The sequence below is a fragment of the Thamnophis elegans genome, unplaced genomic scaffold (assembly GCF_009769535.1).
Source record: "Thamnophis elegans isolate rThaEle1 unplaced genomic scaffold, rThaEle1.pri scaffold_88_arrow_ctg1, whole genome shotgun sequence".
Taxonomy (NCBI): domain Eukaryota; kingdom Metazoa; phylum Chordata; class Lepidosauria; order Squamata; family Colubridae; genus Thamnophis; species Thamnophis elegans.
The window spans coordinates 30,309-55,698 of NW_022473912.1; the positions used below are offsets into that span (position 1 = coordinate 30,309).

The following is a 25,390-nucleotide window of genomic DNA, read 5'->3' on the forward strand; positions in this document are numbered from 1 at the left end:
CAGCTCGCGGAGGATAGGTGTTATATGGGTGAAACGAGGTGCACCCACGATCGCTCGCGCGGCCGCATTCTGGACTAGCTGCAGTTGCGGAATACTCTTCAAGGGCTGCCCCATGTAGAGCACATTGCAGTACTCCAGCCTAGAGGTCACAAGGGCATGAGTGACTGTTGTGAGAGCCTCCCGGTTCAGGTAGGGACGCAACTGGTGCACCAGGCGAACCTGGGCAAATGCCCCCCTGGTCACAGCTTACCACTTGCGTTCCAAAAACGAATCATTTGAAATTGAATGTTGAGAAACACTGAACAAATAGTTAGGCAGGAAAGTAAGAAGGGTGAAGAAAAATAGGAGATCCACATGAATAAAACTCACCACCAAATACATCTCCATTCTGGTAGTTTTTCCCCTTCTGAGCTTCCTCTTCGTTTTGTACAGCAGAAACATGCTTGGCTGACGCACAGCCCATACTTTCATTTAGTCAACTCCAGCTTGACTAAAGCCGCAAACCATTTCTACAGGTAAGCTCCCATGGTCTTTGTGTTTTCAGGAAAAATAATCCACCTTCCAGCTTTGTAGTCAAAATCTGTGATATAAAAAAAGAGGAATAAGAAAAAACAAATCAATAGGTATATAGCAGTTAGACTTATATACCGCTTCATAGGGCTTTCAGCCCTCTCTAAGCGGTTTACAGAGTCAGCATATCGCCCCCAACAACAATCCGGGTCCTCATTTCACCCACCTCGGAAGGATGGAAGGCTGAGTCAACCCTGAGCCGGTGAGATTTGAACCGCTGAACTAGCAGTCAGCTGAAGTGGCCTGCAGTACTGCACTCTAACCACTGCGCCACCTTGGCTCTATATGAGCTAAATGGCTATTACTAATGTGTTCCACACTAAAATATTTTAAGAGAAGGAGGTTCCTTAATGGTCCTCTTCCTTATTCCATAAATTCTTAACTGTAGAAAAAGTACTTTATATTATTTAGCCTGTATAAAATTGTAAAAAAAACAAACACTTTTGTTTTAATGGCTAAAGCTTTCTTTTCATCAGCGAACTTCATCACAACCCACAAAATAAAGGAATCGTTTCACTTAAACAATTCCTTCATCACGTACAATGTGTGTTTCAAGGAGATAAACCTGCAGAATTTTCATACAAATGATGATTTAGTGACAAAGTAGTTCCATCTCTAACACACATGTATGTCAACTTTAGGAAACGGATTTAATTATTGATAAAGATTGTTGAGTAAATAGTTGTTCAGAAGGTTCATGAATAATTGAATAAGATCAATTTCCCCATATACCACAATAAATCAGACCTCAGCATCAAATTTCTACTCTATCGCCAACCTGTTGAATCAATCCACATAATGGACTGAACTTCAGCTAATCATAGCCAGTATATGGATATTATTTTAAATTGCATGGGTATTCTAAAGAATCCCTTAGATGTAAATTTATGAGATATGCTCCTTGCAGAGAATACCTATGCATAATGTAAAATAACCCATAGACCTGGGGATACTATTATTATTATTCCAGGTCTCCTGTTCTACACTTGAGAGTTTTTTGTAACTCTTGAACATATATAACAAATTATTCAGAGTTTACCTGTTTTGTTATTCCTACATCTCGTTCTATAAAAGTCCGAAGAGAAAAGCTAGGTCTATTTCTATAAAATTCCTTGCCATTATAATCAGTATTGGTTATGTTGGAATACAATAAACAATGTTATATATCACTAAAGAACAAGCTTCCCTTGTCTAGAATAGCCACACACCCACAAATCAAGTATTCAGTTTTACTTAAACGTCCTTGTAAAAACATGAAGCCTTATAAAGCAGGTCTGACACTGGTTCATTACCAAAATGTTTAAAATTAACCAAGCTGTCTGGATTTGATGAAAAACTGTAACTTCTAATCTCCTTCTTAGAGTTATGCCTGGATAAGATGGGTGACACCAATCCAATAGACTGCTGTGACTAAATATTACACTATTTTATAATATATAACATATAGATGAAACTATGAGGCACTAATTATATTTATTGCTTATTATGCTTATTTGCATAACACTAATATGGGACTGTTGTGGCCCAGCAGGAGCCGTTGGAGCTGCCACCAGACTCCGACAGCGAGGGGCCCTATGAGTCGGCTCTGGAGGATGTAGAGGACCCTGGAGAGGGTTCCAACTCCGAGCAGGGCGCAGAGAGGCTGGTTGGCCACTAGGAGGCGCCTGAGCCTTGGAGTAGTGGGGAGGAGACAAGGGAGTGTGAACCTGATGTCATGCATTGGAGCAGTGGGGAGGAGACAAGGGAGTTGGTCCTGGATGCCCGGCAACGGAGGGCTAATAGGTGTAAAGAACAGTTACGCAGTTACAGGAGATAATTGGACTCAGCTGGTGGTAATTAGGCTCCTCTCAAGACTATAAAAGGAATGACTTTCCACACGCTCGTCGCAGGAATCAACGTATTTACTAAGAGCTGGAGAAGCTATCGTGGCTAGCTTGGCAGGCTGGATTGCTGCCAAAGTTAGTCTGTGCTGGATTGCTGCCAAGGTCTAGCCTGTGTGTTAATAAATCCTTTAAGTATCTTTGTCTCGGGGGGGGGGGTGTCAGAACATGGGACTAAGTTTAAATATAAAGAAGACCAAACTAGCAACAGGCACAGCAACCAGCCTTAGAACTGACAATGAAAATAATGAAGTGGTGGATAGCTTTTCCCATTTAGGATGAATTATAGACACAAGAAATATGCTATCGACTAGCACTTGGCAGAACTGAGAGGACCTCTGATGGCAAACCTATGGCATATGTGCCAGAATTGGTACACAGAGCCCTCTCTGTGGGCATGCAGGCCATCACCAACTGGTCTTCTGGTTTCTGGTGGACGCATGCATGCCAGCCAACTGGTCTTAGCGCTCGGGCGCACACGGAGACCAGCGTGCCCGCATCTGCCAAAAATCGGAAGACCAGCTGGCCATTGCATTCTGGTTTTGGGCACTTGGTTTGCCATCACTGTGATAGACCTTGGAAAAGATATTCAAATGCCAGGATGGGCGTTTACCTCCAAGGACAGAGTTGTGCAGACAATTCCCTGCAACAAAGTGAAAGTTGGATGGAGTTGATCTAACTTCAAGGCAGGCACTTTGGAGGCAAAAGTACGCCTCTTGGGACTCAACAGATGTAGATCCCTAGTTGACAGCACCTTTCAGCATGTCTTCTCTATCAGATTTTACAGGGCAGGCCAATTTCACTAGGGAGAGATGCAGAGGTGGGTTCCTACCAGTTTGCACCTATTCGGTAGAACCGGTTCGTCAAATCTACCGAACCGGTTAGAAGAAGTTCCACCAGTGGACCCAGAAAGCAGGCCACACCTACAGAAGAGGTTCCAACATTTTTTGAAACCCACCACTGGTCCTTGGATATGATTATTCTGCACTATCATGCTCCTATTTATAAAACTCAGTGCCTCTGTGAAAGGTAAGGATGACTACTGCGTTTGTAGTGCAATCAGAACATTGCGTGTGTTAACGCAAACCAAAGATGCCTTTTAAAAAACAAGTTTACATCCTATTCTTATGCATGCCAGTGCTGTGTGTGAGGTAATTTAAGGTGGTTCTGACAAGTGTCGTCGGCATCTTCATATCCGGTCACATGGGCGGCAAGCCACTCCCATCCGGTCACATGGGTGGCAGGCCACTCCCACAAAGGAGGCCACACCCACAGAGTAGGTTCGAACAATCTTTGAAACCCACCACTGGAGAGGTGGTACCCCAGATAGCACAGTTCCCATGACATTTTGGTTGCCACTAAATTTCAATGAGTTTTCTGCATCTTTTTTGCCTTCATTCAGCAAAGTAGGGCCACCAGTACTTCATTCAATCAGCCACGCTTATATTCATGGAAGAAAAGAGATATGGGGACGATAGTTTTGAAGATCGGCGGAAGGACGAGACGAGAGCCAGGACTGCCAGAACAAGAGGTTTATTTACATTGAACTATTTACAGGCGATTCAGCACCATCCCTGCTTGACGAGCTGTCAGAGCAGGAATAACCAATGGGCGCGTTTTCATCGTCTAGCAACTGATGCTGCTGCGCCTTAACCAATCAGGGCGCCTCTAGCGGCTAGCAACAGGCGATGCTGCGCCCTAGCCAATCAGGGCGCTGCCTGGCCTGTTGCTGGCTGCCAGGTCGTATGTCGAGGACTTTCTGAGTCCTCAACACATAGGCATCCCTGTTTCAAGTTTACTTTCACTACTGAATCACTGCAAATTCATGCATATTGTCATTTGTAGTTTATCGCAGAAAATCTTCAGATCTATAACCATGTATTCCAGTACTCCCGTTAATCTTGGGAGTGCTCAACCTTCTGACGCGATATACACAGTTAAAGTAGTCAAGCAAGCAAAGATCAACTTCTCAAAATGTTTTTGCTTTCCCCATATTCATCGTCTGCTGGTTATTTGACCTCATGTGTCTCTGCCTTGTCAAAAATCTTCTTTTATAGCAGCTTTTGTCTCTGCAAGCATGATCTTAAGCAAAATTCTGCTTACGTGAAGAAACATTGTGTAATTTATAGCTTCTTTTGATTCCTTCTTCTTCAGTATAGGTATATACACCAATCTATCTCACTCTCTCTTGTTCCATATTTGTTGAGCCGAGGTGGCGCAGTGGTTAGAGTGCAGCACTGCAGGCTACTTCAGCTGACTGCAGTTCTGCAGTTCGGCTGTTCAAATCTCACCGGCTCAGGGTTGACTCAGCCTTCCATCCTTCCGAGGCGGGTAAAATGAGGACCCGGATTGTTGTTGGGGGCAATATGCTGACTCTGTAAACCGCTTAGAGAGGGCTGAAAGCTCTATGAAGCGGTATATAAGTCTAACTGCTATTGCTATTTATTTATTTAGAAAATCTATATAGCAATCTACTCGCTCACAGTGACTCTAGGTGGCTTACAAGCAATAAAAACGTATGATAGAAAAAAATGAAAATAAAAAACAATAACCACCCCCACCCACCAATAAAATGTTATTATTTTAAGTTCCTATTAAGGTGGCAGGCTGAACCAAAGTAGGCCTCAAGCCTGAACCAAACTAGGGTTTCATGATATTAAGCTTTAACTGTTCATATATAGAAATGGCAAAGATTTGCTTTTAGAACATGGTGCTATTAGACAGGAGTTAGAAGGAAGTCTACACATGAAATCTGCTGAAGCAAAGTATCTATTTTAAGCTTTTGCTCGCTTGGTTGTAAATCTGTTTATTGTCAATTCCTCAAAATACGAGCTACGCTGCTCCATGTATACTTCTTGTAACTTCCTGTAACTCAGGGGCAAATCTTGAGGGGTGTTTCCAAAACTAACAGATGGCTTTAGCTGAAAGCGATAAATTGTATAAGGAATTTCCTGACTTTCACTCTTTGTTCAGGCCACTGTTTCTGAACCTGCGCAATAAACATTTCCTTCCCTGAAGAGCTGGCTTGCGTGTCCTGTCTTTTCTACACCAGTTTTTGGCGACTACTCCGCCGGGACACTGAGCGAGGCGATGTTTCGCTGATGGCAGCCTGACCCCTTGGACCCTGCAGGGGACCACCTCCGAACAGTCTCCAGGCGCCACGGGGGATTGAGCCTCCGGGAGACGGCTGTGGTACCTCGTTGGGGCCAACGGTGCTGAGGGCTAGTCCAAGATCCCTTAAGGGAAGGAAAGGAGGTCTGAACTGTATCCTGGCCAGGACGGGGCTTTGTGGAGACGTCTCAGGCGAGTATATGTAACTGTTTGAAACCAGTTTGAAATAGCTCAGGGAGTTCTGTTCCTGGCACAGTCCTATCTGACTGCTGGTCTACTGCCTCTCTTCCTCCTTTTCTACACGACTAATTCTGAAATTTATTTTTGCCCTGTAAATGCTTCCCTTTATTTGTAAAAGTTGTCAGCGTGGTCTTTTAATCTCCTTTTAACCACATCAAATCTCTTCCATAATATTTTTAGGTATTCCTCTCAGGCCTAAATTTTCTTGCAATCCTTTTGATTTTGAATGCATAAATATTTTTAGTAGAATGTTCTTGTTCATTTCCTTTATCTCTTTGACATTTTTGACTGCTACATCTTTTCTTGTCCTTTCACTCTTCTAGGGAAAGTTTGTTCAGTTGTTGTATGGCTTTGTTGCCATATATTTTTTATTCTCTCTCTCTTTTCCTGGCTCTTCTGATAGCTTATTCTGAAAGCCCTTAGCTCCTTTCTTCTTTGATACTCTGAGAATACTTTTTCCATTTCAACTTTCATAGCTCTTCCCATAGTTCCTAGTTTGCTATTGAATGAGTTATTACACTGAATCTGTTCCTTACATTGATCCTATATTCTGACTGACCTTCAAGTGAAAGCTTGCTGGCACACCTACTCACTTAATGCTCTAAATTTAATCTGTATATCTGTCACCAATAATTTATAGTTTGCTCCACAATCTGTACCTAGCCTGTCCTGTCTGACTAGATTATATTTCTCCAGCTTCTGTTCTCATTATTTAGTCTATTTAATTTCAGTATTGTCCATATGGTGATGTCTATATCTAGAGTCTGTTTATATTGCTTGAACAAATACACAAAGAAATCTCTCTGCAAAAGTCTATTAGCCGATCAGTCACGTACCCAATCTGAATCTTTCTAATTCTATGTACTGTACCTCTGGATCTACAATTTTTGCATTCCAGCCACTCATTAAGAGCACATCATCTTTCCTTGATGCCCCATCTAGTGATTTGCCACAAAATTATCCAATGTGCAGGGTTGCGATGTGGAGAGCCCCGCATCCAGATCAGAAACACCATACATGGTTTTGAACGGTTTAATCCATCATCTCCTCAAGCTGCTTCAAGTCAGCTTGGAGAGAGTTAAGCAAATTATTTTTGCATCCATTCAAAACAAAGTTCCCAAGAAAGAAAGATTTAAGCCCTCAAACCCATATAACAGTGTTTATTTATTTATTTATTTTATTAAGGGTAGATGAACAGCAGAATTAGCTCAGCATTACACAATTAATATAATGTGTGACTGGTTTACACAAAGTGGTACTCAGTGTATATCCAGCAGACCATTATCAAGTATATTGCAAGGTCTCCATGGCACGTGTGCAAGATTTTTCTGGAAAACATCCATATGGAAATTAAGGTTCTCTAATTAATAAGTGCTGCAGAACATCTGGTGACAGGGGAAGCACAATGGTGTTTGGAAGACCTGGGAGAAAGAAATCCTTGAGGGGTGGATATTCTGTAGTAACAGAAACACATTATGCAAGACAGGCATTCTGGAGAATAGGGGCAACATTTTTTTAATAGGGCAGAAACAGAAGCAATGTATTTGCTAACTAGGTCATTATTGCAGTAATCAACTCTCCTTTCCAAATCATTGCTTACCTCTCAGCTGTCATCTAATATCCAATTTACTCATTTTAGCCTATAAATAGAGTGACGTCCTTTTAAATTCATTTTTACTGCTTTTAGAATAACGACAGAGAAATGAAAAAAAAAAAAACAGAAATGCATGCATTGTCAAATTTAAAAAAACAACACATACATAGAAAGTAGAAGGAAGTTTTAAACCTGCTGTTAATAATGCAAATACATATTTAAGTAATTGTGGATTTAAAGGCAAGGAGTTACCAACAATTGTGAAATAAAACAAGATGTGCTACAATACTGACTTACATGATAGAATACATTAATTAGTATTTTATTGATTTTCGTATTTACTACAATGTTTATTATGAGTTTATGAGTTTATTATTTATAGGCCGCCCTTTTCCCTGAGGGGAAAAGGGCGGCCTATAAATTTGCTGAACGAATAAAAAAAAGGAACAGAAATTAGAATTCATAGAAAATATAATTCTATTTTTTCATTAAATTTCTCCTTCCCCTGAATCCTACACCAAAACAGAGCATGCTTTAACTCCTGGATAATGGCTGGGAGGAGATCATCACAATTAATTTAAATTGGTTAAGAAGAATATAAGAATATCCTTGCTCGATTAGGACAAGGTTTATGTCAAACAAGGATTTGGTTCCTTACAGTGGCATCTTGCAGGTTAGAGATGGAGACATGTCCTCCTCCCAAGTTATTGTACTATAATAACCCTTCATAGACCTAACCCCAGTGAGTACATTTAGTCCTCCCTTAAAAAACATTCAAGTTAATAGCCACCAACATGTCTTATAATGAATTATATCGTAAATGAAAGACTACTTCCTTTTGGTTGTTCTAGATCTTCTTCTGAGCAACTGTTTTTATAATCCCTGAAGAGTGTTCAAAGACTATAGCTGGTCCAGAACGCAGCCGTGCGAGCGATATGGGGTGTATCTAGATACACCCATATTACACCTATCCTCCGCGAGCTGCACTGGCTTCCTATTGGTCTCCGGACGCGCTTCAAGGTGCTAGTCGTTACTTTTAAAGCCCTTCATGGTTTAGGACCTGGCTACCTGAGAGACCGCCTCCTACCACTTACCTCCCAACGACCAACAAGATCGCACAGGTTGGGCCTCCTCCGGGTGCCGTTGACCGGACAGTGCCGGCTGGCGGCCCCCCGGGGGAGGGCTTTCTCTGTTGCTGCGCCGGCCCTGTGGAATGATCTACCTGCAGAGATCCTGACCCTTACCACTCTCCCGGCCTTCCGTAAAGCCGTCAAGACCTGGCTGTTCCGGCAGGCCTGGGGCTCTTGATTGATATCCAGCCCCATGGAATGGGTGACATGAATTTTAACACTGTATTTTTTTTATCTCTATTTTTTAAATTTAAATGTTTCTTGTCTGTTGTGAGCCGCCCAGAGTCCCTATGGGAGTGGGCGGCATACAAATTCTAATAAACTTGAAACTAATCCTAGTATGGTGCTTTGAGAAATAGGGGGGGGGGACCTCTGTCTTGTCCATATCTCACCCTGCAAAGCACAATTTTAAACACCTTAACTACGTAGTTATTACATTGCCTTTTTCTTTTTGGCAAATTCTTAACAACTAGCAGAAATACAATCCCAGTCTTAGAGTGTCTAAGGAGTACTTCCGTTTTATTTGGACCATACGGTATCTCTTGGAAAGGGTTAATATTCGACCCATTAGATTGTACAGGGTCGGCCTCCTCCGGGTTCCATCCACCAGCCAATGCCATCTGGCTACGACCCGGGGGAGGGCCTTCTCTGTTGCAGCTCCGGCCCTTTGGAATGAACTCCCCGTGGAGATTTGGAACCTCACCTCTCTCCAGGCTTTCCGAAAAGCCGTTAAAACCTGGCTGTGTCGGCAGGCCTGGGGTTGATGAGCTCCCTTCCCCCCTCGACAGGTGTGGTTGTTGGTCATTTTAAATGTCTGTTTTGTATTTGTATGTTCCCCTTCCCGTTTGAGTTGTTCGCCGCCCTGAGACCCTTTAGGGAATAGGGCGGCATATAAATAAAATAAAACTTAAATTTAAACTTAAACATTTTTGATTGATTTAATTTAATTAATTTAATTCCCCCTCCCCCTGCTCTATTATTTAGGTAAATAGATAACAGCAATCAGTAAGCTCTAAACTCTGCTAAGGGATACAATGCAGATCTTGGGATCTGGGCTCATTTTACCATCTATGATGGCAGCACTAGCAGCCTACTTTTATCAAAGTGCTTTGTTGGAGACATGCCAGGAAGTTACAAGGAAATTGAAATTTAATAAATTTGTATGCCGCCCAATCCCGTAGGACTCTGGGCAGCTTACAGAGACAAGATAAAAAGTTAAAAATTAGGAATAAAAAGATACAGTTTTTAAAACAACACACCATGCATTCTGTCTAGATGGGGCTGGACATTGATCAACAGCCCCAGACCTGCCGGAACAGCCAGGTTTTGGTGGCTTTTCGGAAGGCTGAGAGAGTGGAAAGGGTCCGGATCTCTATGGGTAGATCGTTCCACAGGGCCGGAGCAGCTATAGAGAAGGCCCTCCCCCGAGGGGCCGCCAGCCGGCATTGCCCGGTCGACGGCACCCGGAGGAGGCCCAACCTGTGAGATCTTATTGGTCGTTGGGAGGTATGTGGCAGGAGGCGGTCTCTCAGTTATCCAGGTCCTAAGCCATGTAGGGCTTTAAAAGTAATGACTAGCACCTTGGAGCGCATTCGGAGACCAATAGGGAGCCAAAGGATACAACCTTTTACTTTTATCCCACGATATAGGCTGGTATTTCTCAACCTTGCCAACTTAAAAATGTGTGGAGTTCATCTTCCAGAATTCCCCCAGTCAACGTGGGGATCCAGCCTAACTAATAACTTACTGCAATACTTTTAGAAAATAAAAAAAAGGCAATCCAGGAAATTATATGTCAGTATACTTAATGTGTATCCAGGAAAAAGTGGTAGAAACTATAATCAAAGCACAGAAAATTCTGCAAAGTCCTGCTTCACTAAGCTTCTAACGTTCTTGAGGGAGTGAATGAAGGTCATACCGTACAGTGGGAGTTTCAAAATGCCTTTGACAAAATTCCTCATCAAAGTAAATCAGGAGTCACAGAATGAGAATGGTTATCCTTTTAAGGATTACTAATGCATTAAAAAAACATAAAGGCATTTTTCTCAAAGGAAGACAGTAAAAAGTACTCTCTCTCTCAAGGATCTGGGTTGTGATCGCTGCTTTTTAACTTGACCATAAAGTATCTTAATTAAGAAGTAAACATGAGCTGGCTAAGTTTGCGGAAGCATCTGTAATCATCCAGGAAAAAACAATTTGTAGACAGCTGTGTTAAAGACAAAACCCATACTAAGGATCAACAGGAAAGCTTTATCAATGTTTTAGGAATGGGATCAGACCTGGGTACTTGAGAGACAGCCTCCTGCCAGTCACCTCCCAAAGACCTATTAGATCCCACAGACTAGGCCTCCTCCGAATTCCATCTGCCGGCCAATGTCGGCTGGCGACTCCTCATGGGAGAGCCTTCTCTGTGGCTGCTCCAGCCCTCTGGAACGATCTCCCCGTGGAGATCCGGACCCTTACTACCCTTCCGGCCTTCCGCAAAGCAGTTAAGACCTGGCTGTTCCGGCAGGCCTGGGGCTGTTGAACTATCCAGCCCCATCCGAGGTTACGACTGTTGTGAATTTTAAACTGCTGTTTTTATTTTATTTCTGTATCCCCTCCCCTTTTTATTGTTAGCTGCCCTGAGTCTCTTGGGAATAAGGCGGCATACAAACTCAATAAAATGAAATGAAAATGAAATGAAAAAAGTAAGTATTGCTCAAGATAAGGCAGATTGCAAAGGGAGCTCTAAGCCATGTTTCAGATACAACAGAAAGATATAGTGAATTGAATTGAATTTTATTATTTGTATGCCGCCCTTCTCCGGGAGGGACTCAGGGCGGCGAACAACTCAAAAAGGGAAAAGGGGAACATAGAACAAAATACAAGTAATTAAAATAACCAAGAATCACACAACCATACAAGTCGAGAGGGGAGGGGAACTCATCAACCCCAGGCCTGCCGGCTTTTCGGAAGGCCTGGAGAGAGGTGAGGGTCCGAATCCCTGCGGGGAGTTCGTTCCAGAGGGCCGGAGCTGCCACAGAAAAGGCCCTCCCCCGGGTAGTAGCCAGATGGCATTGACTGGTAGACGGAACCCGGAGGAGGCCAACCCTGTGCGATCTAATGGGTCCTTGGGAGGTAATTGGCAGCAGGCGGTCTCTCAAGTACCCAGATCTAGTGGATACTAGTCTGCAAGGGTTTACATCTTCCTTCTGAGTAAAGTCTTCAAGGGATTTCCACTTGGCCCCATAAGACACCCTAGTGCAATGTTTCGTAACTTTACCAATTTTAAGACACGTGAATCTAACCTTGCAGTATTCTCCAGCCAGCATGATTTCCATTTGGTTGTGCGAGAACCCTAGTGCCATAATGGCAAACCTATGGCACACGGAGCCATTTCTGAGGGCATGTGAGGTGTTGCTCTGTCAGCTCCAGTGCGCTGGCCAGCTGATTTTCGGCCTTGATTTTCGGCTACTTTTTGCCCTCTGGAGGCTTCCCTGAAACCTCCACAGAGGGGAAAACCTCCTAGCGTGTAAGTTCGGGAACGGACTTCCAGTTTGCACATTGGGATGTTTTTTGCCCTCCGAAGTCTTCAGGGAAGCCTCCTGAAGCTTCTGGAGGGAGAGAAATGGCTCAACGGGCAACTCAGACTTCCGGTTTGTGTGTTAGGCTGGTTTTTCACCCTCCCCAGGCTCCTAGAAAGCCTCTGAAGCCTGGGGAGGGTGAAAAACAGATGTACCGGGCCCACTGGAAGTCAGAAAATGGGCTGTTTCTGACCTCCAGAGGGCCTCCTCGGGGGGGGGGCTGTTTTTGCCCTCCCCAGCTCCAAGAAAGCCGTGTTGTGCACATGTGTGGGGAAGCGGTGGGAGGGTCACATGTGCATGTGCAGGAGGCACGGTGGGGGGGCATTAAATTAAGGGGTTGGGCACATGAGTACACATGATAGCATGTGCACATGCTTTTGGCATCCGAGGTTGTGACCCAGTGGGAGCCATTTGAGCTGCCACCAGACTCCGACAGTAAGGGACCCCATTACTCTGGAGGGTGTGAAGGACCCTGGACAGGGTTCCGACTCCGAGCAGGGTGCAGAGAGGCTGGCTGGCCAACACGAGGCGCCTGAGCCTTGGACCAGTGGGGAGGAGACAAGGGAGTGTGATCCTGATGTCATGCACTGAAACAGTGGGGAGGAGACAAGGGAGTTGGTCCTGGATGCCTGACAACGGAGAGCTAAGCAATTCGGAGAACCGGTTGTTGGAAGAAATCTCCTTTTGTTTTTTTCCACTTTACAGGGCTAATCCTGTAAGGAAGGCAGGAAAGAAACATTCTGGTGTTGTTTCTAGCCTCATCTTTATTGCCATGCTTACAGAAACTGCCTCTCCGGTTAACCCTTACTACATTGTAACAGCTAAGGCGAAGCGCCCATCGACCTGAGTGGCATTGAGTTGGCCATGCCCACCCAGTCACATGACCACTGATCCCCGCCGGATGCGCCACGCCCCACACCCAATTTAGCAAAGGAGGAAAAAGTCCCAATATGTCACACGATGCTGCCATGATGTGAGTTTGACACCCCTGCTGTAGTTGTTTCATCATTGGTAGCACCTTGCTTTTCTACAGATAGTCCTCATTTACCAACGACCTTGTATAACAACTGTTCACGGCTATGATGATGATGATGAAAAAGTTACTGCCTGACTGACCAATCCTAACATTTATGACCTTTGCAGATCTGAAAAACAAAGAAAATGTGACAGAAAAATAATAAGTACAGTTGTGGTTTAACTTAACATAGAGTTGCCCTTTGCAGTTGTTACTAAAAGAGGACTACTTCTACATGGATTAAAAGCAGATTTTTGCAAAGATAAGAGTATAATGATGCAGCAAATCAGAACACACGAGGAAAGATCATAGCATAACCCCCCTGATATCCTTTTTTCAATTGTGACATCAACACATCCATCTGTTAGCCCTTGAACATCTTACAATTTTAAAAAATGTTGTTTGTTTTATTCCCTTAATTTCTAACTCTACTTTTTCATTCCTTCAACGAATAATTGGTAGTTAGGACCGTTTGTAATCTTTGCAAGCTAAATGCCCTAGGATGGTAGAGCATCTGTGGCAAAATGCCATCATTTTTTTTAATGAGAGAGAGGGAGACAATATGACCCCGTTTTCATCTAATTTACTCAAGGATACAGGCAGATAATCATGTCTTTCAGGCGGGAGCAGCAATATTCACTAAGAAAGATTTATGCATAGCTTCTCTCACAGACTACTCAGACTTCTCATATCTACTCAAGTGTGGTGTCCTATATCACCCTTCCTTGCCTTTTTTTTTGGCTCTGCTCTCCTAGACTGACATTGGAGGCCATATCAAGAACACAAGTATCAATGTCACCCTGCATGAGCCTCAAAAGCTGTGTACAACAGTGTGCCAATGGAGACTACGGAAACCTACTTTTTTCTTTTTTTAATTAAAGAGTTTTAATAAATTTTACAAATATTTCCCCTTCCCTCCCTCCACCCCAACCCTACCCCCCCCTCCAACCCACCCTCCCCACAACTTCCCAGAGCAAAATACAGGTTATAAACATTTAACAATCATACACTAACATAGGCTAATTAACTTTACATCCTACATAGCAATAGCAGTTAGAGTTACATATCGCTTCATGGGGCTTTCAGCCCTCTCTAAGCGGTTTACAGAGTCAGCATATTGCCCCCAACAACAATCCGGGTCCTCATTTCACCCACCTCGGAAGGATGGAAGGCTGAGTCAACCTTGAGCCGGTGAGATTAGAACCGCTGAACTGCAGATAACAGTCAGCTGAAGTGGCCTGCAGTACTGCACCCTAACCCACTGCGCCCCCTTGGCTCCATTTAGTATCTGAAAAGGTTGCTTATTCTTGCCTGCTCTAAGAAAAAATGGTATTTGTGATGAAGTTAAAATGTCCCTAAAGATAATTAGAGATACTTAAATTTATTAAACCCTGGATATACATTCATTACACAAGGAAGATTCTGCAAATAGTGAAATACCACATGCTATGTAAACAGTTTTCTAATAAAGCTTCAGTTTGTTTTTATAAAGCATTCCTCAATAATTCATCGTAAAACAAGCTCCAGCTTGTAGAAAGCAAAGATACTAGCATTTCATCAAATTTTTTGTCTAGCCTAGCTAGACAAAAACGATAAACAAACACTTCAAATTACAATTGTCCCTACTTTAAACGGGCTATTTTTCAGCTTCTCCACCCTGTCTAGCTCTTCTTCAATTGACACAGCTGCTCATTTTCCCTCCTTCATTTTAACCTTTTAAAAAGTTTTTAAAAAAGGAACCCAGTTTTCTGTTACGTGTATTTATCAACTGGTCATCCATTTCATCCAAGGAGTACAATCACAAAGAGTGAAAATAGGTGAGACTGATGAACCTTCTTCCACCCCAAAAGATTCACCTTTGACATTTTATGGAAGGGGGAGCACAAAAGAAGTTGTCAAACTACATATAAAGCAACCTGATTTGTACTTAAATAACTACTGCGTTAGCACTGATTTTACACACAAAATCCATATCCCACTGTTCTGACCCTCCTTGTCCTACACCAAAGGATGCCGAGACAAAGATACTTCAAGGATTTATTAACACAGAGACCAGACCTTGGCAGCAATCCAGCACAGACTAACCTTGGCAGCAATCCAGCCTGCCAAGCTAGCCATAAGAGTTCTCCAGCTCTAGTGAATACGTTGACTCCTGCAATGAGCGTGTGCACAATCATTCCTTTTATAGTCTTGAGCGGAGCCTAATTACCACCAGCTGAGTCCAATTATCTCCTGTAACTGCGTAACTGTTCCTTACGCCTATTAGCTCTCCGTTGTCAGGCATCCAGGACCAACTCCCTTGTCTCCTTCCCACTGCTCCAATGCATGACGTCAGGATCACACTCCCTTGTCTCCTCCCCACTGGTCCAAGGCTCAGGCGCCTCCTGGTGGCCAACTAGCCTCTCTGTGCCCTGCTCGGAGTCGTAACCCTGTCCACAGTCCTCCACATCCTCCAGAGCCGACTCAGAGGGCCCCTCACTGTTGGAGTCTGGTGGCAGCTCCAACGGCTTCTGCTGGGCCACAACAATGTTAGATTCTTTTTTCTTCTCCTGGGAAAATCAGGTTTGCAAACAAGTGAAAATCACCTGGACTGAGTAAAAGCAGCTTCTAGTCTGACTCATTTTCTCTCTCTTGCTGGCAATGTGAATGTACTTCAGGGCCTCCCTTCTCTCTCTACCGCTGAGATGGAACCAGGAGGAAAATCTGCATACCTTTCAATTGCCCCTCCCCCAAAATATATTGTGCCACAGGGACAAAGTGATCCAGCTGGCCAAGAATAACCACAGAAGCAAGGAGACTTCATTTCTCAATCCCTGATAAGTGACAGTTAATAGTGTCTGAACTGAAACCAGAGATAGATGCAAAATAATGTGTTCCAATCATACTTCGTATTTAGAATAATACATGTTAAGATCTTGCAGTACCATTGTAAAGTAATAATCATACCAAACTCTCTTTGGCTCTTTTTAATTGGGTACAGAGCAAAATCTTTATCAATATAATTATATGAATCAAGTGCTGCTTAAAAGTTTGTGAATTCTTTGGAATTTTCAAAATTTCTGCATAAATGTCAGCATTCCAAGTATCATGTAGAATTAAATCAGAGTCCAAGGCAAAATGATCCTTAAAGTTCCAATTTAATAAAGCAGACATCTTAGCACATCTGTGTTAATCCCAATTCTGGAAATGACATCAGAATCCCACCCAGTTAAAAGTTCATGATCGTGTCCCCACTCCCACAATCCATCACATGGTCCAATCTTCTTCTTCCACGCTGGCGTCTCCACCCAGCTGCTTCCTGTCAGGTGTCAAAGTGCGGAGACAAAAGATGACCTTGGTCTTCTAGAAAAGAATGACAACAATACATTCCACAATCCTACTCCTGTCTATTCCCCCCTCCCATCAACTATACTAATGAAACAGCATAATGAAATAAGAGAAAGTGTGGCAGGCCAAAATGCTAAAAGGAATATAGCAATAGCAATAGCAGTAGACTTATATACCGCTTCATAGGGCTTTCAGCCCTCTCTAAGCGGTTTACAGAGAGTCAGCATATTGCCCCCAACAATCTGGGTCCTCATTTTACCCACCTCGGAAGGATGGAAGGCTGAGTCAACCCTGAGCCGGTGAGATTTGAACCGCTGAACTGCTGATCTAGCAGTAGCCTGCAGTGCTGCATTTAACCACTGCGCCACCTCGGCTCTTGTAGGCCTGACAATAACTTTATTTTAATGGGATGTTAATGGGGGAGTATGAGTATGAGAGGTTCTGCTTTATTTAAAGAACAGAATCTTGGCTAGTCACTATCAAAGTCTGATCTTTACTACAACAGAGGTGTGTGGAAGAGTGTCATAGTTTGAATAAAGATGATTTCCGAGGATTCTTTAAAAAAAACCCATTTCTTGGTGCTCAAGTTCACAAAATTCTTTCCAAGAAGTCCAAACTCCCATCATTCCACTGTCAAGAAGAATATGTATAAATGGATGCAATTCAGTGGTGGGTTTCAAAAAAAATTGGAACCTCTTCTGTAGGTGTGGGCTGCTTTCCGGGTCCACTGGTGGAACCTCTTCTAACCGGTTCGGTAGATTTGACGAACCGGTTCTACCGAACTGGTGCGAACAAATAGGAACCCACCTCTGATGCAATTCAACATCAGTAGTAGCAATAGCAATAGCAGTTAGACTTATATACCGCTTCATAGGGCTTTCAGCCCTCTCTAAACGGTTTACAGAGTCAGCATATCGCCCCCACAGTCCGGGTCCTCATTTTACCCACCTCGGAAGGATGGAAGGCTGAATCCACCCTGAGCTGGTGAGATTTGAACCGCTGAACTGCAGATAACAGTCAGCTGAAGTGGCCTGCAGTACTGCACTCTACCCACTGTGCCCCCTCGGCTCATAGTACCCGCCCCAGGAGTACCCTCCCCATAGCAAAGCATGTAATACTGAGAGAAATCTCAAAGCCACCCAAGGTAATGTATAAGGAACTGAATATCTCTCTTGCATTGGCAAATGTCAGTGTTTGGAAGCATTATTGCTTCAGACAGTTTGGTAGTTCACTTCCTTCTATCCAGGGCATAGCATATAAGCAATACTTGAGCAGAATCCACAGGATTGTCTGGAACACTACATATCCTCTTCACATATATATGGTGCAGGCACATATATATTTATTTAAGTATTATAGCATATGCATATTGTGTTATGTACGTGTTTGGATAGATATACAATTTCTCTTGCGAGCAGGCAACAGAATTGCATTTTTAACGTGGGCCAGTGTGCTCACAGTAAAAAAAATTGACAATAAAAGCAATCTTATTTAATCTTATGGGACCACCATCAGGAGAACATTGAAGAACGATAGTAGGCATGGCAGGGTTGCAAGAAAATAAAGTCACTACTGTCTCTTGCTGTCTTTCTACAATTTGCAGAAGACCATGAGCTAAACCAGGGAAAAATATTCTGTGAATGGATGAAAGTAAAATGGAATTTGGGGTCTTGGATGAAAAGCGTTGTGTTTGGCGAAAGACACTGCATTCCAGAATAAGAGCCTTATCCCTTCTATAAATCTAAACACAAAACACACATATCAATGGTTAAAGCAGAAGGAACTTAATGTTTTGGAATGGCCTAGTTAAAGTCCTGGTTTTTAATCCTGGATAAATATAGTTTTAAGGATCTAAAGTAGGCTGGTTCATGGGATGAAGCCCACCAACAACCTCCTGTTCTGCAAGGAGGAGTGGGTTCAATTTTCTCCAAGCCAATATGCATGATTGATCAACAGCTGTCGCAGATGTTTAGCTGCAGTTACTGCTGTCCAGGTTATTGAAAGCAAAAGTTTACCTATTTTTGCCACACACATGTAGCTTTGAATAACCTATCAATACATCAATGAACAATGTTTTTGACTCATTTGTTTAATTGGGTTTTCTTGATCTGGTTTTAGAACTTATGTAGAAACTTTAGAATACCTCTTCAGCTAATACATGGGGCAGCCCTTGAAGAGTATTCAGAGACTTCAACTCGTCCAGAATGCAGCCGCGCGAGCGATTGTGGGTGCACCTCGGTACACCCACGTTACACCTATCCTCCGCGAGCTGCACTGGCTACCAATCGGTCTCCGGATATGCTTCAAAGTGCTAGTCGTAACTTATAAAGCCCTTCATGGTATTGGGCCTGGGTACTTGAGAGACCGCCTGCTGCCAATTACCTCCCACAGACCTGTTAGATCGCACAGGGTCGGCCTCCTCCAGGTTCTGTCTACCAGCCAATGCCATCTGGCTACTACCCGGGGGAGGGCCTTCTCTGTGGCAGCTCCGGCCCTTTGGAACAAACTCCCCGCGGAGGTTCGGACCCTCACCTCTCTCCAGGCCTTCCGGAAAGCCGTCAAAACCTGGCTGTGCCGGCAGGCCTGGGGTTGATGAGTTCCCCTCCCCTCTCGACTTGTATGGTTGTGTGATTCTTGTTTATTTTAATCACGTGTATTGTGCTTTATGTTCCCTTTTCCCCCTTTGAGTTGTTCGCCGCCCTGAGTCCCTCCCGGAGAAGGGCGGCATACAAATAAACTAAATCTGAAATCTAATACCTCTTCAGCTAACCCAAAGGCTACCAATGTCTTTTTTCTTGGAAGGCAGTTATGTCATTTCTTGTTTTTTCTTTCTTTCCATTCTCCTATAGCTGCCTTTCTTATATGGAGGGTGTAATTAGCTTTTTACTCACAATCGAGCAGAACAAAATGCATTTTCATCAAAACACTAAGTTCAGGCCTCAGATTATCCCATTCCATTCACCCAGATGTGCCTTCCTCATTTCAAAGGTCTGCAAATGAATGATTAAAGTCCATGGCAACTGATTACAATCTCTTTTCGGAGGCAGTAAACATCTGTGTATCACGTACTGGACCCAAACAAGGGTCTTTATACCCAATTTATAAATTCCCAGAGGGATTTCATTCGGCCGATGGCTGTTGAGGAAGAGCATTGTACTAGATGGGTTCAGTGGGCATCAGATTGCTCCAAGAAGGCATTATCATACATAATCCTGTATGCATTAGCTGTGCCAAGTGAATTCCGTTGTTAGTGGCATCATTTAACCCAGAGCTTTATTGAGAACAGTCTAGACACACTTCCCACCCTCCTCAAAAGACTTCCAAGGCAAGCTGCGTAGAATCTTAATATATAAAACTGAGTTGACAAAGATCCATTTAATCTAAGATGATGCTCTTTCGTTGTAAGACGCCCGGAGTCCTCCGGGATTGGGCGGCCTATAAATTTAATAAATGAAAATTTAATAAATGAAACATATATTACTAGTCTACAGAAGCTGATAACCAGGCTTCCATTCCAAATATTGTGCGAATGACTAAATTAGACTTAATTTGGCAGGGAGGGTTTGAAGCTGTGAAATCTGATCACGGCTCATATTGATAATCAATCAAAGAGACACAGCGTTTGAAAGAGTAGCACTGATTAATGAATACCTCAGCTGGGCAGGGATGAATGCTGACCAAATGCAGCAAATTCTCTCCTACATTTTTCACCTTGTACAATATGTGCTCCTTAGCTTTTCTTCGGAGGGATAATTTTAAGATTAGCTCAAACCAAATTCCCTAGGCCTTATATAAGTTATTTCCAAGACAGGTTCATTGAAAAAAAAGATAAATGTCAAATGTATGTACTTAGGTACTTACATTCCTGTTCTGACCCCCCCCTTCTCCATCCAGGAATGAAAGCCAAAAGCCACGTAACTAAAAAGGTTTCTTTTAATCAGTCCAAGCTCTTCTTGGCTGCAAGCCCAAATAAACAAAGATAATAGCTCCAGCAGAAAGTCCTATAACTCACACCAAAATGCAAACCCGGCTTCTTTTATCTCAAACCACTTATCCAAGTTGGCTTCTCTCAGTTTGTGAACACGAACAAGAACAATCACTAGAACAGGAGCGGAACGTTGACTTCTGCAACCAGGGCGTGGCACCAGCAGTCTCTTTATACTCAGGAGAGGATCCCAATGAGCAACAGCTGCTCGCAATCATCTCCTGCAAGAACTCAGTTGTTCCTTCCGTCGAGTAACCCTTCGACGGGGTGCATCCTGCAACAACTCCCAAGTGTTTCCCTGAACACTCCCTCTGATCCAATGCTCCGCCGCCACCTGGTGGCCAACGGCTCCTTCCGGGCCACAACACATTCCTATCTATTAAAGAGTTACAAAACCAACTGGTCCAATGGTAGATCACTGCCAAATTCTACTAATCCAATAAAACTGCTTACATTCTATAAATTTGGGAAAAAAATAGGTCTATTGATAATATCTATTAAGTCCATTAGATAAGGAAAAATAAAGAGAAAGGTAGATTCTAAAAGAAATCATAGGATAACAAAGAATACATATGTTTAGATATCCTATTGGCGATAAGGGCTGAGAGAATGGGTTCACATAATTGCATTCCTTTTCTACAGATTTAAAGTCATACTGTAGTTTATCAAGCATACTGTCTTACAACAACAATTGAAAATGACAGGCTTCTATCTCTGCAGAGATTCTGAAAACGTTCACACAGAGCTAATATGTGAGTTTGAGTAGCTGAATGTGAATTCTCTGAAAATAAATATGTAAGCAGAAAAAAAAGACATCAGCTTTAGGATCTGCAGTTTGCAAGGCTCTCATAAGCACGAACAGTCCAAATTAGGTGTGAAAGGGAACTGGAAAATTGTCTCTGCCATTGCTGATCTCCAAGTATTGTAGATTGTACTATTTTTGAGGGTGGGAGGTAAAATAAATCTGAAAGATAGATTATTATTATAGACCGTAAATCTGTAAAATGTGGCAACACAGCAAATCTCTCACTAAAGAAAAATGTAGTCAAATAATTGTCTTTGTTTTGTTGCTGGATATGATTATCAGACCATCTGGAAGCCATTCATCCAATTCCATTATTTGCTCCTGAAACAGAATGACGCCAAGAGATTTTAATTGTGTACGTTCTATTGAAAACTCAAAACTTGTTCCAAAAACTGTGTTTAATTATTATTTCAATCTTACCTCAGCTGTTAAAACCTATCATGCCTCTGAAATTATATCAAATAATTTCTTCCTTTTATTGTTTTTTGACAACTAAATCTGTCTTTGCTTACATTATTCAATAACTCATTCCTAACCCAGTGATGGTGGGACATACATAAAAAAAAAAGAAGGGATACACTATGCCAATACAAATATTCTTTTCTTTAAAAAAAAATGCTTAAAACAAAAGAAAAGATTGTGATATTTTAAATTGTGCAGCAAAAGATTTTAAAAATGTGGTTTTTTATTTATTTTACTGGTTAGAAATCCTAACCATAACCTTTCAACTCATCTCAAAAATGGCAACAGCCAAGCGGAATATCACACTCCCATTTCTATTACGATACTAGAAAATACATTTTGAGATACAATTATAAATTATGGTCATGACCAGAGGTTCTACTATAAATGGATTCTCCATGGTCAAAAAAATGCAGCATGGGAAAGTTAATTGTAACCCCCCTTTTACTCAAAAGATTAAAGACCTGGTTATATTTGGTACCTATGAGTGGATTGCCTACAGAGCAGTGGTGGGTTTCAAAAATTGTTGGAACCTACTCTGTGGGTGTGGCCTCCTTTGTGGGAGTGGCTTGCCACCCATGTGACCGGATGGGAGTGGCTTGCCACCCATGTGACCGGATATGAAGATGCCGACGACACTTGTCAGAACCACCTTAAATGACATCACACACAGCACTGGCCTGCATAAGAATATGATGAAAACTTGTTTTTTAAAAGGCATCTTTGGTTTGCGTTAAAACAACTTCAACACACGCAATGTTCTGATTGCACTACAAACGCAGTAGTCATCCTTACCTTTCACAGAGGCACTGAGTTTTATAAATAGGAGCATGATAGTGTAGAATAATCATATCCAAGGACCAGTGGTGGGTTTCAAAAATTTTTGGAACCTCTTCTGTAGGTGTGGCCTGCTTTCCGGGTCCACTGGTGGAACCACTTCTAACCGGTTCGGTAGATTTGACGAACCGGTTCTACCAAATAGGTGCGAACTGGTAGGAACCCACCTCTGCTACCGAGGCAGACTTTGCATGGACATATATGACATATAAGACTCATTCATACAAAACACAGGTTAAAATATGATTATATAAACATATTAGAAATATAGAAAACTATATACAGAATTCTAACTATAACTAAAATGATACATTATACATGTTTTTTCTTCCTTCATTACACTTTCTATGATTTTTCCCCCTTTTTCTTTTTCTATGATGACATGCATGTAGTTATTTAGTTGTTATATTCCACCAGCAAAAAGCTGGCACTTGTCATTTAAAACCTATGCAAAACAAACGGTACATAATTTTCTGAATTCTGTTGTCCCTTCTATTCTTTTATTTTGCATAATTTATGCTACTTCTGTGAGAATCTTGAGAACAGATCACTGGAATTCTTATTTTAACCATCCTGCTGGCTTCTGAGACATAATTCGTTGCCCACACACTTTCCCTCACTTTTCTCTGGAAACAAAGACTAGAAAAAACACAATTTTAAAAAACCGAACTGTACTTTAGCAAAATACTTTCCAACGAGTTCAGAATGTCATACCAAGTTTCTCGTCCTCGCAAAAATCCTTTAAAGCAGATTATTGGACAAAGTCAGTATGCGACTTAATTCAACTCAGGTGTGTCAAACTCAAGGCCCGGGAATCGGATCTGGCGCATGGGTGCTTAGATCTGCCCCATGAGGTCACCCTTGAAACAGAGAAGGACTGGCCTGTGGTGCCGTTTCCAGCAAAAACGGAGGTTGGGTGAGCCGCGCGCAGCCCCTCTCAAGCCCTGTTTTCAGTGGCAGACGGTTGCAGGAGTCCGTCGCAGCCGAAAACGGAGCTCAGGACCCTGTTCTTTCTGGCAGAGCGCTCGGGACACCACAGGCACCCCTGATACGAGTGGTGTTGAGCTGGCCATGCCCATCCTGGCCATGCCCACTTCTGGCCCCCGAGGTCAAACACAGCCCTGATGCAGCCTCAATGAAATCACTAGAATAAAATAACAAGAGTTGGAAGGGACCTTGAACGTCTTCTAGTCCATCCCGTCCCAAGACATTTCTGTGGTCATGTGGCCACCATGACTATACATTGAGGCTCACAGAATGCTTTATCTTTCCACTGAAGTTGCAAGCAAACTTGAATTTAAAGTCCTTAGCTCATGTCTGATAATGGATCTACAGAGATGAGACTCTAGCAAGTTCCTCTAGTTTTGTTTGTTGTTAAGATATGTGTTTTATTTCCATCAGGAGGAACCTAAGTTTCTAAATACTTTCTCTGGCGCTGATCACTTTGATACTTTTCCAACTATAACACATGATTTCCAGATCAATTGATAAGGAAGTTGGTGGGAGGCATTCAAAAGCGGGGTCTAAATCACTGCATTTGATACTTCTGTATTTAATTGCTACTATAGATAGTTTTCTGTTCTGACCCCCCTCGTCCTACACCAAAGCACGCCGAGACAAAGATACTTCAAGGATTTATTAACACACAAACCAGACCTTGGCAGCAATCCAGCACAGACTAGACGTTAGCAGCAATCCAGCACAGACTAACCTTGGCAGCAATCCAGCCTGCCAAGCTAGCCACGAAAATTCCCCAACTTTAGTGAATGTGTTGACTCCTGGAAAGGGGCATGTGCACAATCATTCCTTTTATAGTCTTGAGAGGAGCCTAATTACCAACAGCTGAGTGCAATTATCTCCTGTAACTGGGTAACTGTTTTAGCTCTCCGTTGCCAGGCATCCAGGACCAACTCCCTTGTCTCCTTCCCACTGCTCCAATGCATGACGTCAGGATCACACTCCCTTGTCTCCTCCCCACTGGTCAAAGGCTCAGGCACCTCCTGGTGGCCAACCAGCCTCTCTGCGCCCTGCTCGGAGTCAGAACCCTGTCCAGGGACCTCCACATCCTCCAGAGCCGACTCATAGGGCCATTTGAAGTTACCACGGCACCAATATGTCTGCTTCTTACACTACAGTGATGACCATTGCAGCATCTCCATGGTTATGTGATCAAAATGCAGACGCATGGCAACTGGCATGTATTTATGACGGTTACAATGTCCCAGGATCATGTGGGTAACCTCTTTTGACTTTCTGACAAACAAAAATCAATGGAAAACTCAAGACTCACTTAACAACTGTGTTACCAATGTAATATCTGCATGTTTCGCTTACCAACAGTGGCAAGGAGCCGAGGTGGCGCAGTGGTTAAATGCAGCACTGCAGGCTACTTCAGCTGACTGCAGTTCTGCAGTTCGGCTGTTCAAATCTCACCGGCTCAGGGTTGACTCAGCCTTCCATCCTTCCGAGGTGGGTAAAATGAGGACCGGATTGTTGTTGGGGGCAATATGCTGACTCTGTAAACCACTTAGAGAGGGCTGAAAGCCCTATGAAGCGGTATATAAATCTAACTGCTATTGCTATTGCTAAGGAAAGTGGTAAAATAGGGCAAAACCCATTTAACAACTGCCTTGCTTAGCAATGGAAATGCTGGGCTCGATTGTGGTCATAAGTCAAGGATTATCTGATGGGCAACATGTTTGGAAAGCCTCCAGCTTTTCAAATCATTCAAGCAGGGTCAAGGATTCTGAATCATACAGCAACATCAGTAATGATTGATACATGCACATTTTAGAAGTAACACTCGTGCTGTTTCTTGCCAAAGGCAGCGGCTGAATGGAGGTATTTAAACCATTCACCTTGCTTAAG

The 25,390-nt window shown here is 42.9% G+C and overlaps 1 long non-coding RNA gene across 1 annotated transcript in view; it reads right to left on the reverse strand.

Annotated features, from left to right (window-relative positions):
* Window positions 1-403: 403 nt before the first annotated feature.
* The window catches only part of LOC116523669, a 52,181-nt gene continuing 27,194 nt past the window's right edge, over window positions 404-25,390 (reverse strand). Inside the window, exon 2 of the long non-coding RNA XR_004257098.1 lies at window positions 404-580. This is a non-coding gene — a long non-coding RNA (uncharacterized LOC116523669). The remainder of the gene's footprint in view (window positions 581-25,390) is intronic.